The 18,927-nt window shown below is 33.4% G+C and overlaps 1 long non-coding RNA gene across 1 annotated transcript; it reads right to left on the reverse strand.

Moving 5' to 3' along the window:
• Positions 1 to 12,079: 12,079 nt before the first annotated feature.
• LOC148782433 (uncharacterized) lies at positions 12,080 to 12,707 on the reverse strand. Its single transcript, XR_016054431.1, has 2 exons — positions 12,589 to 12,707; positions 12,080 to 12,339 (listed from the first exon to the last, which is right to left on the reverse strand). It is a non-coding gene; the product is annotated as an uncharacterized LOC148782433 (long non-coding RNA).
• Between the last annotated feature and the right edge of the window lie 6,220 nt (positions 12,708 to 18,927).

Below are 18,927 nucleotides of genomic sequence, written 5' to 3' on the forward strand. Positions count from 1 at the left end.
GTGGTGATTCTTCGTCGTTTGCGTCCGTGTTGCCCCCCCTGTAAAAATTCACGGGTAAGAAAATTAGGAAGAGAATTAAAAGACCCGGGAAGGTGTTCAATGATAAAATCAAAGGCGGACAGAATAGCCTGCCAGAGGGCAAATATTTGTTTTGCAACGAGATTTTGAACATCTTTTTGCAGAATATCTTTAGCTGCTTTGCAATCAGTTCTTATAAGAAATTGTCGATTGAGTATATCACTTTGAAATTTTGTAATAATCAATTATGATTCAATATCCTCAGATTCTATTGAATCACATATAGAACAAATCAGGATGATGACCTTTTATGGACGGAATCTTCTGATTCTTCAGATTCTTCTACAGACACAGAATCATCCAATCCAATGAAAGACACTAATTGTAGTTGCCCTATACCTACACATAATCTTCATATGCTTACTCAAGAAGATAATTTAATATTAGATATTATTGAGAAAATTACAGATCCAGAAGAAAAAAGATCTGTAATCACTAAATTTATTACATTAACGAAAACAAAAGCAAAGACACCTCCAATTAGTAAAACACTTGATGAATACAATTTTGCTTCCATTATAAATTTTTTTTTAGACTTTTTATATTGTTTATGTACTTTATTTCATTTGGATTTATATTTGTCTTTTTTATATTTTTTTCTTTTTCTTATATAATTTTTCAGGTGTATTTTTCCTATCTATATGATATTCACAAAAATCACCAAGTTCTTTATGCTTGGTAATTTGTTGTTTATCTAACTGTCTTTTGAGTTTAAGATCAGTACATAAAGCTAATCCTTCAGCACATATTTCTCCTAAGAGTTCTCCAAGTGTAGAAGCTGAATATACTATAATTCCATTATGTTTCTTTCTTAGTCTGTCTTTGACTTTTTCTGCAAGACTGCATATATAAATTAGTATAATTGTTTTGTTCCACTATATGGGGAATAAGTTCTCGTTTTTTACCTATTTCTTTGGGTAAAACTTTATATGGTGTGGCAATTATATCATATAAAGATTGTGGTGGTTCTCCTTTATTTGATGGGGTTACTCCTTTGAGTATTATACTTTTTTCAAGAGGGTGTGTACTAGCCGTAGTAGTACCATATGTTTTTTCTTCTAAAGTGTGAAGATTATCGAATGAAGGAATGTTTATTTTATATTGAATACATATTTCTTTTAACCATATAAAAAATCATTTTGTTTCTCTTTCTTTTTTGAGAAATTTATTGTATTTTTTATGAAATAATTCTATCAACCTAAGTTGGAAGGTTTGAAAAATACCATTTCCTAATATTTTGATTTTCTGAAGAAAGATAATCTTTTTTAAGATATTCAATATTAATTTTTTCCTTTTTTCTTTCTAATTTGGCAGCTAAATATGCTGCTATATATTCATCATCATATGTATTATTGATATTTATCTCTTCTTCTGTATCATCTTCTATTTGTAATGTAAGGATTTGAAATTCCTCTATATTAGGTTCAGGAATATATGTAGGAAGAACTACATGATCAGCCGTTCTTCTTACGCCTTGTAATTGAAAATCAGAAGATGGTGTAGGTTGTGAAGCAGAAGGGAGTATGATGACATCATGAGTAGTATGACAGGATTTTCTAAGAGGTATTAATGGTTTTTTATTTTTTTTCCTATTAATATCTGTATCATCCTTGACTCTAGATTGTTGGAATTTTATTTCAATATTTCCATCTGAATGTTCGATTATTTGGTTTGGAATATTATTTTTAGGTGCTTCTTGGGGTTGATTTGCATGTTGTAATGCCCAAGACTGAGGTAGAATAATATCGGACCAGGTAATTGTTTTAGGTACAATTGTATGTGATTTGTCTATATTTGTTTGAAATAATATAGTGTGATCTTTTTTAACAACTTGCATAATATTAGGACAAAGGGTATTCATTACTTTATAATAAATTCTATATACTATTGCTAAATTCTGAGAACCGTGCATCATATTAAATCCATGAGTTTTTAGGTTTATAGATAATATATCTAATATGTTTGGATCTGTTAAAGAAACAGAAAAATTTGGAAAGCAATTAAAATATACTGGTCCACTACATAGGCTGGATTCTACCATACCTAGGAGTGAATCTGTGAAGTTATTGTGTCTTGTATCTCTTAGGCATACAAGCACTGAGGTGTTTAACCCTAGTCGGGTTAAAGGTTTAATGGCTATTTGGATTAACCCAATGTACAAATATTTATAATTATTCTCTTTATGTTTTTCACTAATTTTTCTTGATAATAATTGAAAGTCTTCTTGGTTCTGAGTTACAGATAGACTTTCTTCTACGGTTTTTATAGCATAGACTTTCTTCTACGGTTTTTATAGCATAACCTAATTTGAATTTAAATGATCCTTTTTGATAAATATCTTTTATTGGTACCTTAAGAATATTCCAATTTTGGATATGATCTTCAATATCATTTATAATAATCTGTTCTTTATTTTTAACTCTTAATGTCTGAGGTTGAGTTGCAGTATTACCTTTTAGATTCCTGATTAAATTTGCCATCTGTAGGTTGCGGATAATGACAATCTGGTCGATTAAAGGTCCAGCGTGTTCCCCTAAGCGGTTCTTCCTGGCCTTGGCGGGTACTTTGCCTAGACTTGTCCTTTCGTCTCTTGTCTTAACTCTCGGACCAACTTTCTTAGATGTAAATTTAAGAAGGTTTCTACAGTAATATCGTAACATTTACTCTTAACAGTTTAACTTGGCTCTGATACCAAAACGGGCCCAGATCTACAGTAATTTTGAACCAACTATTCTATAACAAGTAAGCCAATAGCATACCATTATATTTGATTAATTCTTGTAATATATGAATATAATTAAGGACAAATAAGATTATTATAATAAAAGGTATAACGGAAATATCAATAACAAACCACGATGTGTGTGTATGATCACCTACTTTAATACTAAAGACAAGTTTAAAATGCATTAAAACCTTAGATCTTATGTAGAGAGCAAGGAGATGAAAGAGCAGAGAAATGAAGAGAGCTTAGAGAGAGATGAAGAAGGCGAGAGCAGAGAGAGAGCAGAGCAGAGTGTGAGAGGGAAGAAGCTTGGAGACCTGAGAGGTTTTGGAGGAAGGAGGCTGCCTTTTATAAGCTAAGGGAGGTGCCTTCGTCGCGAAGGTAAGGGTGCAGGAAAAAGCCGCGAAGAGACATAAAGTAGAAGGATATGACATAAAAGGAAAAAGACAAACGTAAAAAGGTAAAAGAATATTCCATTGGTCGGGAGTGAGGACAAAACGGCATCTGGGAATAGTATTTCTTTTGTCTTTACGTGTCGGTGGCTTTATCGTTTCCTATGTACTACAGTTGCTTTTTTGTTTTATATATCAGTGGGAACAGTAACTTGTTTGTCTCATCTGTCGGTGGCTACAGTGACGGGCATCAACTATTTGTCGTATATGTCGGCAGCATTGTGAAGGGCATCATCTATTTGTCGTATATGTCGGTCGCATGAAAGGCATCATAGTATCATAGATGAGGTGACCTGGTACTTTGTAGCATCTTTATGGTCTTTAGCTGAATTCATTGGGGTCTTCTTCTTCTGAATCTGTTTCTTCTTCTTCTGGGTCTGCTTCTTCAAGTGGGAAATATTTCTTGGTGTACAATGGTGAAGATTGTAAGGTTTCATCTGATGAGACCGGTTTTCTTCCTGCTTCTGCAAAGATCTCCTTCATTTGTTGTTCTAGCATTTCTTTGGAAGCATTCTGGTGTTATTGGATCATATTTCGTAAATATGATCATCTGATTCTTCAGATTCTTCTACAGACACAGAATCATCCAATCCAATGAAAGACACTAATTGTAGTTGCCCTATACCTACACATAATCTTCATATGCTTACTCAAGAAGATAATTTAATGTTAGATATTATTGAGAAAATTACAGATCCAGAAGAAAAAAGATCTGTAATCACTAAATTTATTACATTAACGAAAACAAAAGCAAAGACACTTCCAATTAGTAAAACGCTTGATGAATACAATTTTGCTTCCATTATGAAAAGTGTAAGTGAACAACATACTTCTCAACATAAAGAACCTTCTATTTCAGACTTAAAGCAAGAAATCAAAGAAGTCAAAAAAGAAGTATATCAATTAAAAAATAGAATTAAGACTTTAGAATTACAAAATCTATCTCAACTAGAGACAGATACAGATGAACTAGAATTCGATCAGCTTATGACATATGATCCTGATCCACTAGAAGATATACCAGAAACCTCATAAGCCAAACCTCATCTGGTAACAATTTCCTCTGTCAATTTGATAGATAAAATTATGATTAAAAAATGATTTGTTCAAGTCAAAATAATTGTAGCAAAAGATTATAGCTTTCAAACCTCAGCCTTAATAGACTCAGGGGCTGACCTTAATTGCATCAATGAAAGTTTAGTACCTTCAAAATATTTTGACAAAACAACTCAAATTTTAAATACAGCAAATGGTAGTAGACACTTTATTAATTACAAATTATCTAATGCTTCTGTCTGTAATAATCACCAATGTATTAATACACCATTTATTGTGGTCAAAGGATTAAGTCAAGCAATTATACTTGGAGTCTCATTTCTTACACTCCTATATCCTTTATCAATAGATCAAACAGGAATATCTTCGAATTATCAAAATGTACCAATACACTTTGATTTTATTCATAAACCACAATTAAAGGAAATCAATAATGTCAAAAGTCAGTTAGAGAATAAAAAAAATTTCTTTGTACTTTAAAACAAGAGATTAAATATAAGCATATAGAAGAACAAATAAAAGATCCTTTGATTCAACAAAAGATTCAATCAATCCAACAACACATAGAAACCTCTATATGCAGTGAGCATCCCAATGTTTTTTGGGAAAGGAAAAAGCACAGTATTAGTCTACCATATGAACAAGGATTTGATGAAAAACAAATACCTACAAAAGCTAGACCAATACAAATGAACACTACTTTATTAGACATGTGTAGAACAGAAATTAATGACCTCCAAACAAAAAAGTTAATACGACCAAGCTCATCGCCTTGGAGTTGTGCAACTTTCTATGTCAATAAAAATGCTGAAAAAGAACGAGGAGTCCCTCGATTAGTTATTAACTATAAACCTCTTAATAAAGTTTTAAGATGGATTAGATATCCTATCCCCAATAAAAAAGATTTATGCTTGTATCTTTTCCAAATTCGATATGAAATCTGGATATTGACAAATACAAATTCAAGAACAAGATAAATATAAAACAGTATTTAATGTACCATTTGGACAATATGAATGGAATGTAATGCCATTTGGTTTAAAAATTACTCCATCAGAATTTTAGAAAATAATGAATGATGCCTTTAATGCTTATTATCAATTCATGATAGTTTATATTGATGATATCCTGATCTTCTCTGAATCCCTAGATCAACATATCAAACATATTAATACTTTTATTCATGCAGTCTAGAATGCTTGATTAGTTGTATCAGCAAAAAAGATAACTTTATTTAAAACCAATATTAGGTTTTTAGGACATATGATTCATCATGGCACCATTATTCCCATAGATCGATCCATACAATTTGCTGATAAATTCCCTGATCAGATACGAGATAAGAAAGAACTTCAAAGGTTCTTAGGATGTTTAAACTATGTACGTGATTTCTATCCTGATCTTGCCATAGATGCTAAACCTTTACATGATAGATTAAAAAAGCATCATCTACCGTTGACAAATATTCATACTAAAGCAGTTCAACTAATTAAACAAAAGGTAAAAACTCTTGTTTGCCTTTCTCTTCCTCATCCTACTGCTTTCAACATAATAGAGTGTGATGCCTCAGAAATAGGCTTGGGTGGTATTCTCAAGCAACGCATTGATAATCAAGAACAACTACTCTGGTATACCTCTAAAGCCTAGAACCCAACTCAAAAAAACTATTCTATGGTAAAAAAGGAATTACTAGCCATTGTTCATTGTGTTACAAAATTTCAGAGTGATATACTCAATCAACAATTTCTCATAAGAACAGATTGCAAAGCAGCTAAAGATATTCTGCAAAAAGATGTTCAAAATCTTGTTGCAAAACAAATATTTGCCCGCTGGCAGGCTATCCTGTCAGCCTTTGATTTTACCATTGAACACCTTCCCGGGTCTTCCAATTCTCTTCCTTATTTTCTTACCCGTGAATTTTTGTAGGGGGGGCAACACTGACGCAAACGACAAAGAATCACCACTCTCACTTGCACTACAGCTCTTTGCAGTTAATAGAACTAATACTACTCCATCACATCCACCTACTATCATGGATTCTCGTAGCAATTCTCGCAACGAAAAACGCAGAGCCTACCTTATGGACATCACCATTGATGATCACCACATAAATATGGACCCAATCAAACTTGCTCCACTATACTTGATAAATCATTTGAATCCAACCAATGGAGTCAAAACCAGATAATATTATGAAGCAATTCTCATGGAAACAGGATCCATATCTGTTGTCCATTACTACCAACAAAATACTAGAGTCATTGCTTACTCCAAAATCCAGATTAAGAAATTACTCTCTTATGATGAGTGGGGTTGCAATCCTACTCAAGGAAAGAAATTACATAATCCTGATTTTTCATACAAATATTATAAATATGCCGAATATATAGAAGCCTGGCATAAAATGTTTTATTATCAAAATCCAAACAATACTCATAGTTGGTATATCCAGTTCAAATTACCTATTTTCGAACGATTCCCTAACTGGTTTAAAAATTGGTTTTTAGTTTGGGGATCAACTACTTCAATTTTACCTCCTGCTTTCCAAAAAGTGCAAGAACAATTTGTGCAGTTCAATAATAGTGATAATAATACTGACAATCACCTATACTTTGTGGTATCATACCAACTCCCATGGATTATGAAATGGAAATATACCATCTCTAATAATAATACAGCCGACCATAAGACTGGGCAAAACCATCTCAGTCAAATGGTGGGATATCTTTAACATGGATCTCACAACCATAGTTCCCAAAAGAATACCTCCACAAAAACCTATATATAACCCAAGTCCAAGTGACCATAATACAACCAATACTTTATTTGACTTTCCAGATATTTACGAAATATGCACCAATCAAACCCAAATGCTTCCAAAGAAATGCTAGAACAACAAATGAAGGAGATCTTTGCAGAAGCAAGAAGAAAACCGGCCTCATCAGATGAAACCGTATAATCTTCACCATTGCACACCAATAAATATTTCCCACTTGAAGAAGCAGACCCAGAAGAAGAAGAAACAGATCTAGAAGAAGAAGACCCCAATGAATTCAGCCAAAGACCATAAAGATGCTACACAGTACCAGGTCACCTCATCTATGATACTATGATGCCTTTCATGCGACCGACATATACGACAAATAGTTGATGCCCTTCACAATGCTGTCGACATATACGACAAATAGTTGATGCCCGTCACTGTAGCCACCGACAAATGAGACAAACAAGTTATTGTTCCCACTGATATATAAAACAAAAAAGCAAATGTAGTACACAGGAAACGAGAAAGCCACCGACACGTAAAGAAAAAAGAAATACCATTCCCAGATGCCGTTTTGTCCTCACTCCCGACCAATGGAATATTCTTTTTCCTTTTTACGTTTATCTTTTTCTTTTTATGTCATATCCCTCTACTTTATGTCTCTTCGCGGCTTTTTCCTGCACCTTTACCTTCGCGACGAAGGCACCTCCCTTAGCTTATAAAAGGCAGCCTCCTGCCTCCAAAACCTCTCAGATCTCCAAGCGTCTTCCCTCTCACACTCCGCTCTGCTCTCTCTCTGCTCTCGCCTTCTTCATCTCTCTCTAAGCTCTTTCATCTCTCTGCTCTCTCATCTCCTTGCTCTCTACTTAAGATCATCACAGCAGTCCCGACCTCACAGCAAGAACCTGCTTCATGTTATCGAGGTTCTCCCTATCCTTTTTAATACATCAAACCAGGTTCTCACCTATCTTTTTATCTCAGTTTTCCTACCACAATTTTCTAGTTTAGAAATGTGTTATTGTAACTTTCATACACTCCCATCATATTGTCCTCACAACTGGAAGTTATTTTCCAGTTATTGTATCTGTAAATAGTAAGTATTTGTTTTTACTGTTTTTTTTCAGTCAATTTGTCGGTTTGCTTATAAGTTTGTTTATGGTTTGTAATCTGTGATACATACTGTGATACATGTATAAGATCTAAGGTTTTAATGCAATTTAAACTTGTCTTCAGTATTAAAGTTGGTGATCATACACACATATCGTGGTTTGTTATTGATATTTCCGTTATACCTTTTATTATAATAATCTTATTTGTCCTTAATTATATTCTTATATTACAAGAATTAATCAAATATAATGGTATGCTATTTGCTTACTTGTTATAGAATAGTTGGTTCAAAATTACTATATATATATATATATATATATATATATATATATATATATATATATATATATATATATATATATATATATATATATATATATATATATATATACACACACAGATATACATATATCCATAGATATACATATATACATATAGGAAAAAGTTTATATAAGGTTGCACCCTTAAAATGTAAAATTAAAGATACAACTCAAAAATCTATCAAAAAATGTTGTTTTATTGTTGATAAACCCTCTAATTAATCATCTTGACATCGAGATGTAAGAATATATAAAAAAAAAATTGAGTCTTAGAAATAGTGCATCTTACTATACATTATTTAGACCGTCCATTTTTAAGATTTTCTTATGTTTATAGATCTAGTTGATTTTAACAATTTTTTTAATTTAAAATTTTATAATTCGATATGAAAACAAATTTGAAATAATCCTCAGCATTTTTTATACCAAAATTACATGTTGTGATAAAATTTGGAGATATGCCTTAATTGGATTGTTTAAGGTTGCAACCTTATAGAAACCACACTATATATATATATATATATATATATGAAAATGATCCTATGAACCAGTGGGCTCACAAAAAAAAATGAGCCCAACGGCCTAGATTGAATCTAGATTGCTCTGACAATCACGGATGTCCGATAGTTTTTTAATTTTAATTTGTTTTCTACAAATTTAAATCATTTTAAATTTTAGCCGTGTATTCTTCTCATCAAGCCACACCTAATAAAAATATAAAAAAAATAATCCACAAAAAACCAAATTGATCAAAATACCCCTGAATCTTTACCTGGGTATTTTGGTCAATTTCTTTCATGTAAAATATTTTTTTGATATGTTTTGAATATTCACCTATTTTTTATAAAACCAAGTTTAAAATTTCAAGGGATTTTTTATAAAAACAAGTTTAAAATTCAAACACTATTAAGCATCCATAATCATCACGGCCCAGATTCAATCTGGGCTCACTTTTACTTGTGAGCCCATTGGCTCATACGATCATTTTCCATATATATATATAAATATATATATTTATTTATTTATTTATTTATTTATTTATATATTCCCTAGACTATAGGTATGCACCCCCAGTCAATTGTTTTTAAACCACATTAGTAACCACAATACTATTTATTTTTACACCCACTCCCAAGTGAAAAAAAAATCAGTTTAACAAAAATACTCCATATGACCCACGTTTGTCTCACCCTTTATTTTTTTTATAGGGAATTTATCAAATTACCTAAGAGAGATGAACAATTTAACATTTTACCGATTCCTTGTAATTTAATTACAAAATCCCATAAAAAATACATGGTCTTGAGTTCAAATAGTTCCAATCGAGTTAAATGATGTATACTCTATCTCTAATAGGTACTTTGATAAAAAATTTCCTTGTTTTAGATTGACACATAGTGTGCCACACCGACTCTTGGACTCTATTGAAGCCGGCCCAATACTTATTGTGTTGGACCAACTTCATTTTAAACACCAAACCACATCAGACCATCTTGTAGTCCCCATTAAGACCACTCGGGCATTCATAGTGCCAAACAAGATTCATTCTTCATTTTAAAAATGAAGCCGGTCCAACAAATTTTGCTAGACCGGCTTGTTTTTTTTCCTCTTGAGAGAAGCATGCATTATAAGGGCCATTTGCCTTATCTGACCAACCGGTCCAATCAACTCTCGATAATATCGATATAAACAATACAAGTGCTAAAAGTAAGATACAATTTATACTATTTAGATGGTGCTTACAGCTATTCGTAAAAGTTGTAAGTAACATTTGCATTAGATTTCGCTCTCCTATAGTCGTCCTTATTATAGTATGTTTGGATAACATTTACATAAAGTTACAATCTTACTTTTAGAAGCAAGGTTGCAATAATCTACATCATCCATATTATTTGAATGGTACAGGTTTGGCACTATCTTAAAAGAAATAGTATTATTTAATGTCTTAAAAGATGTATCAAATCTACACTATCTAATTAAAATAAAGAGTACATAGTATCACAACTTTATTTCTACAAATAAGGTTGCCACCTTATACAAAACACACTCATTATGTTTATGTTATTAGAGCTAATAAAACTCATTATCATTACTATTATTTTTATATTATAACAGTCAAATAAAAGCTATTGGAAGTTGAAAGTTGACAACTTGTTTGGCGAGTATTGCATCTGTGTAGACTTCTAACTTGAACTCCATAGAAGAAAGCACTTTGTATTTGAACTTCATAAAAATAGGGTATTTTCTTCTTTTTTTTCACATGCAAATAAACAACTTTTCTTTTCTTGATCATCCTGCCACAACATGATTTTACTCTCTCAAGTTTAATTTGATTATGCTTATCTTTTTATGTCTTTCAGTTTTTTTTTTTTGACAATATTTCAAAATTTTATTGCTGTAATCATTGAGAAAACAAAAGGTTGCAAAAAAGATGTCACATCATAAAAAATAACCAAATAAACAAGAGAAGCCCCACTTTTTGCCACGAATTAGCTAATCATCGTTATCCTCATAAATATATTCGAAATAAACTCTCAAACTATCGACTAAATCCACAATTTGCAGTCAGTAATGGCAAAGCTGCCAAGGTACCCATGGCTCGTTCTTACACTAAAGAATGGTTTGTAAGGAGTCACCCTCCACTACACATAGCTCCCCCCTCAATTTCTCATAAACCAACTTTAAGCCTTGCAAAACAGTGCTCGTCTCTAAATAATTAGCCGCAGCCCTTTCACAAGGATCCGCATAACCAAAAAGAACGGTCACATTCCAATCTCCCCCCACCCAACAAAAAAAAAATATTGTAACTCCTGGATTGTTAAACGAACTTCCATCGAAATTTAATTTATAGCACCCTTGTAATAGTGGTACCCAAATGGACCGGGGTCGATACTTCACCCTCCTCATCTTAGAAAGATTTGAAAGATTCAAACAATGATCAATCGCCGACACTCCCCAACCCTCTTTTGTGATGGATAGCTAACTCCATCAGGTATGTAGATATTAATCAAAATTCTATCAAATGGCAACAAAGACCTTTAAAGGTTCAATAATTTCTTTCTTTCCATATTTCCCATAGAACCTCTCCTCTTAGAGTCATCCAAATCGTCTTACCAACTTCAAATACTTGAACAAAGGAAAATTGTGTGAGAATGCCTAAAATATTAGAAGGACAAACCCAAGGTATACCAAGTTATTGGAAACACCAATTCCACACTCTAGAAGCAAATTGGTGTAGAAAAATATTATATTTTAGTGTTAAACTTGTGGGAGAAAATCCCATTTATGTATAAAAATGTGGTATACAAAAAAGGAAAAAAATAGTATAGCCTACTTGATCAGGAAAATATTATCCTATCTACAAAATAAATAAATAAATAAAGTATATACAATTTCACACTCCCTTTGAAACTTGTGATGGTCGGAAGCGAACCAATGAGAGTTTGGAAACAAGGCTTGAGAAATGAGGAGCATTATGGGACTTCTTAAAGAAGTCAACAAATTGCACGGAAAATGAGATATATGGCAGAGAGATTATCGCCGCTAAATATTCATGTTGAACAAAATGACTATCTACTTCAATATGCTTTGTACACTCATGAAATAATATTTTTGTTATCACAATATAAGGGAGTAGAAGAAGAAGATTTCACACCCAAGTTAACTAATAATCATCGAAGCCAGACAATCTCTATTGTTGTTTGAGTCATGGCTCGATACTTAGCTTCATTTGTGGACTGAGCAATACATTTTTGCTTCTTGCGCTTCTTAAAAATAAGGGAATCTCCAAAAAAATACAAAAACCCATAGCAGACTTTCGATCGGTAGTGTCCCCTGCAAAGTCAGATTCAATGTAAACATGAAGCTTAAGAGTGAAAGATGAAGAGAATAATAGAACATGATCAAGCATGCCTTGAATATAATGAATAATACATAAAACGGTTGTTAGGTGGACAGAAGAAGGGGCACTGAATAATTGACTGATAAGATTAATATCATAAGTAATGTCCAATAAAGAGATAGTCAGATAAATCAATCTTCCAACAAGCTCTTTGTAAAATGTAGGATCATGAAGGAGCTCACCATCTATAAAACAAAGTTTGACATTCAACTTAGTAGGTGTGTCAACATGCTTTCTATCATCAGCCAGACGAGCTCGACAGGCAATATCTGAGGCATACGTAAGTTGAGAAAGCAAATACCTACCAGGTGAATAAGCAACTTCTAAGTTCAAAAATATTTTAAGAATCTCAAATCTTTCATCTCGAAAGCTTACTAAGTTGTTACTTGATCAGATGAATGGTGGCCTCATCATCACCAGATATAATCATATCATCAATATAGAATAGAAGAATTGTACGTCCTCTTAGTGTGACTGCGACAAACATAGCAGAGTCATGAAAGCTATGTCGAAAACCTGCGGAAACAACAACAAAACTAAAATTTTCAAACCAAGCACGAGGAAATTGTTTAATCTCATAGAATGTGCGCCGTAGTCAACAAACTCTATTATCAGGATCTAAAACTCCAAGAGGTAACTTCATATAAACTTCTTCTGTAAGATCGCCATTAAGAAATACATTTTTGACATCGAGTTGATATTGCGGCCATTGGCGAACAACGACCACATAAATTAGAGTGCTAAAGGTAGTCATGTAGGCAACAAGGGTAAAAGGTTTCAGCAAAATCAATCTGAAATTATTGATTATAACCTTTATGTATAAATCGTGCCATATAACGCCCAATATTGTCATCAACTTTAGTTTTGATTTTGTACACCCACCAGCAGCCAATGACACTTTTATCTTTATGAAGAGGGACAAGATCCCAAGCATGTATTCTATCAAGGACGGTCATTTATTTTACCATAGCATTTTGACACTCATGTTGTGTGGCAGCTTCCTCATAAGCATGCGGCTCAGAGTAAGAATAAACAGAAGCAAGAAAGGTGCAATACATCGGTAAACATGTTTCATAATCAACAAAGTGAGCAGGTAAGACAAATTCATGGTTACAACAGGTGCATGTGTCTAAAGTGGTTCATTAGCAACAGTTGAGTGTTATATAACTGGACCATCTACAATAGGTATGGGTGAGATAGTTGAGTGTTCTATAACTGGACAATCTACAATAGATATGGGTGAGATTCTAGAGACATCATAAGCATCATCAGATAAAAGGACTAGAAAAGAAGTGGAAGAGATGTCAGCAGCAAGTAGATGGGAATGAAAAAGAATGTGCTCAGAAAATACCACATGTCGGGATACCAAAAGTTTCTTAGTCAAAGGGTCGTAACATCTATATCCCTTTTGGTGGTCAGGATAACCCAAGACAAAACATTTAACTGCTTTGGCTGACAATTTATCTCGTTTAGATGCTGACAACATAACAAAGCAAGTGCAACAAAAAACATGAAGAATAAAATAGTCTGGGAATTGAGCAAACAGTTGTTCAAAAGGGGAACATCTAGACAATATATTAGAGGGAATAATATTCATCAAGTAAACAAATGAGTGAACAGCTTCTTCCTAGAAAACCTTTTGGAACTAAAGCTGACAAAAGAATAGCTCGTGTAATTTCTAAAATATGATGGCTTTTACCTTAAGCAATGTCATTTTGTTCAAGAGTATATGGACAAGATTTTTGGTGTTTAATATTCTTGTCAGAAATAAACTTTTGAAACATCTCACTAATATACTCCCCTCGCCCCCCCCACCCCCCCTTTAAGGAATTTGATCGTAAGGCTTTGATTTTGATAGAAAATTGAGTTTCAATATATGAATAAAACCGAACAAAGATGTCATATAATTCATTGCAGTTATTTATAAGAAAGACCTAAGTATATCTAGTGTGATCATCAATAAAAATGACATAATATCGTAACCCCATCTTTGATGCAAGAGGAGTTGGTCCCAAGACAGTAGTATACACTAGATCAAATATAAAAACATAAATTGACTTGCTGCGATGGAATGGCAATGCATGCATTTTAAAAAGTTTACACGACTCACAATCTTTAAGAGTAGAGAGAGTTTTAAAAGAAATGAAATCAATAATGCGACGAGAAAAAAAAACTTCTAACCAAGAGGTAGAAATATGACCCAGACATTAATGCCACCAAGAGTTTTTATCAAATATTGTAGTACAGTCATAGGTTTCAGTAGGAGTGTTTAAATGAAGATGGTCCATACAGTAGAGATCGTCAACTTTATGCCCAGTCTCAATTAGTTTTCCCAACTGCATATCCTACACATGAATTCCAAAGGGAGTGAATACGACAATATAATTGGAACGGGTAATCTGACCAACAAAAAGTAGATTCATACCAATTGAGGGAACATGATAAACACCAGACACATTCAATTTACAAGGAGTAGAAATTTTCATAACGGTACCATCAACAGTATAAATAATATCAAAACAAAGTTTACAGTCAACAAGAATAGACTCATTGGCTGTCATATGGCAACCAACCAGGAAGCTGAAACAATATTTACCTGAATAAGTAGATGCAAATATGTTTGACAATTGGGATTGTGAGAGAAACCATTGGAGTTGTTCCATTATAAGAGTGACTGATAAAGAAGCGGTACCAGCAGACAGTGGTGTTAGACCAATTAATCCAATACCAGCAGTCATGATAGATTGCAAGGGAAGCTTCCCTCTAAAAGCTGACTTGACTCAACAACTATTGAGCCAATAAACTTTATTTTTTGGTAATGTAACAGAGAAGAGAGATACTGGAAATTTTTGTTCTGGAATTAATAATGTTAATTGTCAATAATGTTTATTTGGATCATGTGGTTTCTAATACCATGTGAAGAGCCTCAAGTTTCTCAAAATAGACTCAATGTCTATTGAGTTTAATAGACAGTAGATAAGATCATGGCTTTTCCATTATGGGAAGCCGGTATAACAATGATTGATATAAATCATAAGAGAGATACAAAATTATGCATGAATAGCTCAAGTGGAATAGTTAAATAGTCTGGTCCATCAGTGGTCCTTCAAGGTTTTGTAGTGAAAACTTTTGTACAAAGTGGGTGGAAGTTTTGCACTATCTAAATTTAGCGGCAAAGTGGACTTTGCACCGTCAAAAAGAAAAAACAAAAAGCTTGAAGAAAAAATCGATAGAGAAAAGTCGATGGAGAGAAACGGTATACGCAGAGAGAGAGAGAGAGAGAAAGAGTAAGAGAGAGGCACAGATAACCAGAAAGAGAGAGATGCAGATAACCACAAATGTCACAAAAGGATAGCCAGAAAGCGATGGCCAAAAAATAAAAAACAAGTCGAAAACACTGGGAAGAAAAACTTACCAAAAAATTTCTTGTGGATTCAAAAAATAGGAAAGGAGGTGAAAGACTGACCGATTTATATGTGAAAAAAGATTAAGAGAGCTCTGATCAGACCTCAAATATCGATGGCAGTTCTTCAACAGTTCACGAGAAAAGTAACAAGATCATATCTGTTTCTAAAACTTATTTCAGATGGAGGTTTTAATGAGTAGCTTTTGAGATGGTGGTTACAAACGGTTTTGCAGGAGGGTAGTTTCTGTAGGTGGTTTTTGAAGGGAGGCTTCTGTGTTGGTGGGCAGTTTTGCAGGACAGTATTCAGATACTGATTTTAAAAGAGTGGTATCGCAGGACTAACCATAACTCTATTTCCATGCAGAAAAATATTGTATTTGTATTAAACTTGTGGGAGAAAATCCCATTTATGTATACAGCAGTAGTATCCAAAAAATGAAAAGAAATAATACAACATGCTTAATCAAGGAAATATTATCCTATCTACAAATAAATAAATAAAGTATAGACAATTTCATAATTAGCAATGAAGCACATCAAGCAAACATTTGGAAAAACCTTTCCTCTCTTAATAAGATTATCTATTGTCAAAATTTTATCTTGCAAAGCCATCCAAATAAAAGCTTGGACCTTATGGGGAATAGTCCACCTCCAAATATTAGATAAGTTGTGATCTACCCATCTCCACCGATCATGAAAAAGTAACCTATAGACAGATTTCACTTAAAACAATCCATCATTTTTCAACTCCCATATTATTTCATCCGCCACATGTTCTGAAATTTAAATTGAGGCCAAACTTTGCATTAAGGAAAGAAATTGATTGAAGAACCCACTAGGAATTCTATTATAAAGAAAAATAATATTCCATACCAATCGGCTGCCCCTTCCCTCTACCACCTTTGATTCCTTGGCTTGAGGGCATGAAACTCTTTCCAAAAGATCCGAAAAAGCGAATTTCAATGACCTATCCCCCAACCACTTATTAAGCCAAAATGAAATATTAACTCTCTTTTAATCATCCATCTCACATTCCTCTCAACAATTTGTTTTGTTGAGTAAATTGTTTTCTACATAAAAGAGTTATTTGAACTTTGTCTACCTCGTCCAATCCAAAGGTCATGCCTATTCATCCCATACTTAGCCAATCCTACACCACAGCTGGTCCTAACGATGAATAGTCCACCACCATTAAAATAATAGGGTTGTATTAAACGAGAAAATCCTCCTGATTCCAAGGTCGTACTCACCCTTTAGTGTATACACTCTATCTCACTTCAACAAATGGAACTGCACTTTAATTAAAAGATCTCCATATAAAGTTATGCATCATACACTCATTCTCTAAGCCACAACTTGTGGCATCTGCAGCATCAACATCAGATAAATTGGTAGATTCGCTAAATAAGCCTTAATTAACATAATCCTACTTCCCAAAGAAAGATATTTAGGTTTCCAAATATCCAACTTACATTGAACTCTCTCAGTCATTTTATCCCAAGCAGAGATTAGGAGCCTCTAAATAGAAATAGATATGCCGAGATAGGTAAAAGAAAATGAATCAACTTTACAGCCCAAATAAAAACCAATGAGGCCATCAAACTATCATCACATCCTATCCCAATTAAAGAAATCTTAGCGAAATTCACCTTAAAACATAGTGACACTTCACAACATATGAGAAAACGACATATATTGATTAATTATACTTAGTCAGCCTCTCAAAAAATGCGAGTATCATCTGCATATTGAAGATGTGAGATAGCTAGACTTTCTTGAGCCACATTAAATCCTTGGAAATGCCCCCCTCTCTTTGACATTCGAAGCTTAAGACTAAAGCTCTTTACATAAATGATATATAGGAAAGGAGAAAGATGATCCCCTTGCCGAAGATCTCTAGATACCCAAAAAAACCTTTTGGGCTGCCATAAATCAAAATAGAAAAATGAACTTAGGAAAGGCGTTCCCAAATCCAATGTCACCACTTCAATTCAAACCTCATTCTATTCATAACATTCAAAAGGACCTTCCATTCAACCCTATCATATGTTTTTGTCCATATCCAACTAACAACCACCCTTGGATCCCCACTCAAAAGCCTAGAATGAACACATTTCTACGCAACCAGCACACTATCTGTAATGAGCCTATCTTGGATAAAGGTGAGGTCCTGAAATCACCCAATGAAGAATAACCTTGAGCCTTTCAGCAAGAAATTTACCCACAAGCTTATAGAGGTTAGTTAACAAAGTAATGAGTCTAATGTCACTACGACTATTTCTTAGAAATTAAGGAAATACACGTAGAATTAACTCTCTTAAAGAAAATCCCTCTTTTAAAAAACTCTTTGACCATTTCCAAAAGTTATCCACTCACAAACCTCAAAATTTTTGGAAAAAAAAAAAAAAGAATAAAAAAAACTCATCTGGACCTGGCACTTTATCCCTAGGGATAGAAAACATTGGTGCTTTAAATTCAATATGAAAACATCAGCTTCCAAATGGTCAACAATATGACAAGGTAGAGTCTTAAAGTGAACTCCTCCCATATTAGGCTAAAAAAAAAACTCATATGAGAACGCGTTATTGAAATGCTCAATGATACCATTCTCTAGAGTAATTATATCCCCTTCCTTATCCCCAATAATAGATTGGCCCAATGTATTATTATGCTGCCTCCTAACATTAGCAATAGCATGGAAGAACTTAGTATTCAAATCCCCCTCTTTAACCCACTTGACCCTTGACCGTTGTTTCTAATAAACTTCATCTTGTCTAATAAGCTCTTGCAGAGAGTTCAACTTGGCGTTCCTTTTACACAAATTATCTTTCAAGAAAACACCAGAATTTTGAATAAATTGGTCCAGGAATTGAATATCTAACAAAGTGTTGATAATTTTGGACTTAATATAAAACCTACTTTCCTTCTTCTATGCAATCAATTTTTGTTTGATATTGATCAGCTTTTTATGAAGTTGAAAGTCCATACTATCCCGAACAATAGTATTGGGCTAAGGATTCCTCATCATGCTCCTGAAGCCACCCCAACTCCATCCTAAACAGCCTCAGTCGACCCTCCCCATTAGAAATACATAATTGAATAACCACATGATCTG

This window comes from Amborella trichopoda, chromosome 4 (assembly GCF_054954075.1).
Source record: "Amborella trichopoda isolate Santa Cruz 75 chromosome 4, AtrichopodaSantaCruz75HAP2 v2.0, whole genome shotgun sequence".
Taxonomy (NCBI): domain Eukaryota; kingdom Viridiplantae; phylum Streptophyta; class Magnoliopsida; order Amborellales; family Amborellaceae; genus Amborella; species Amborella trichopoda.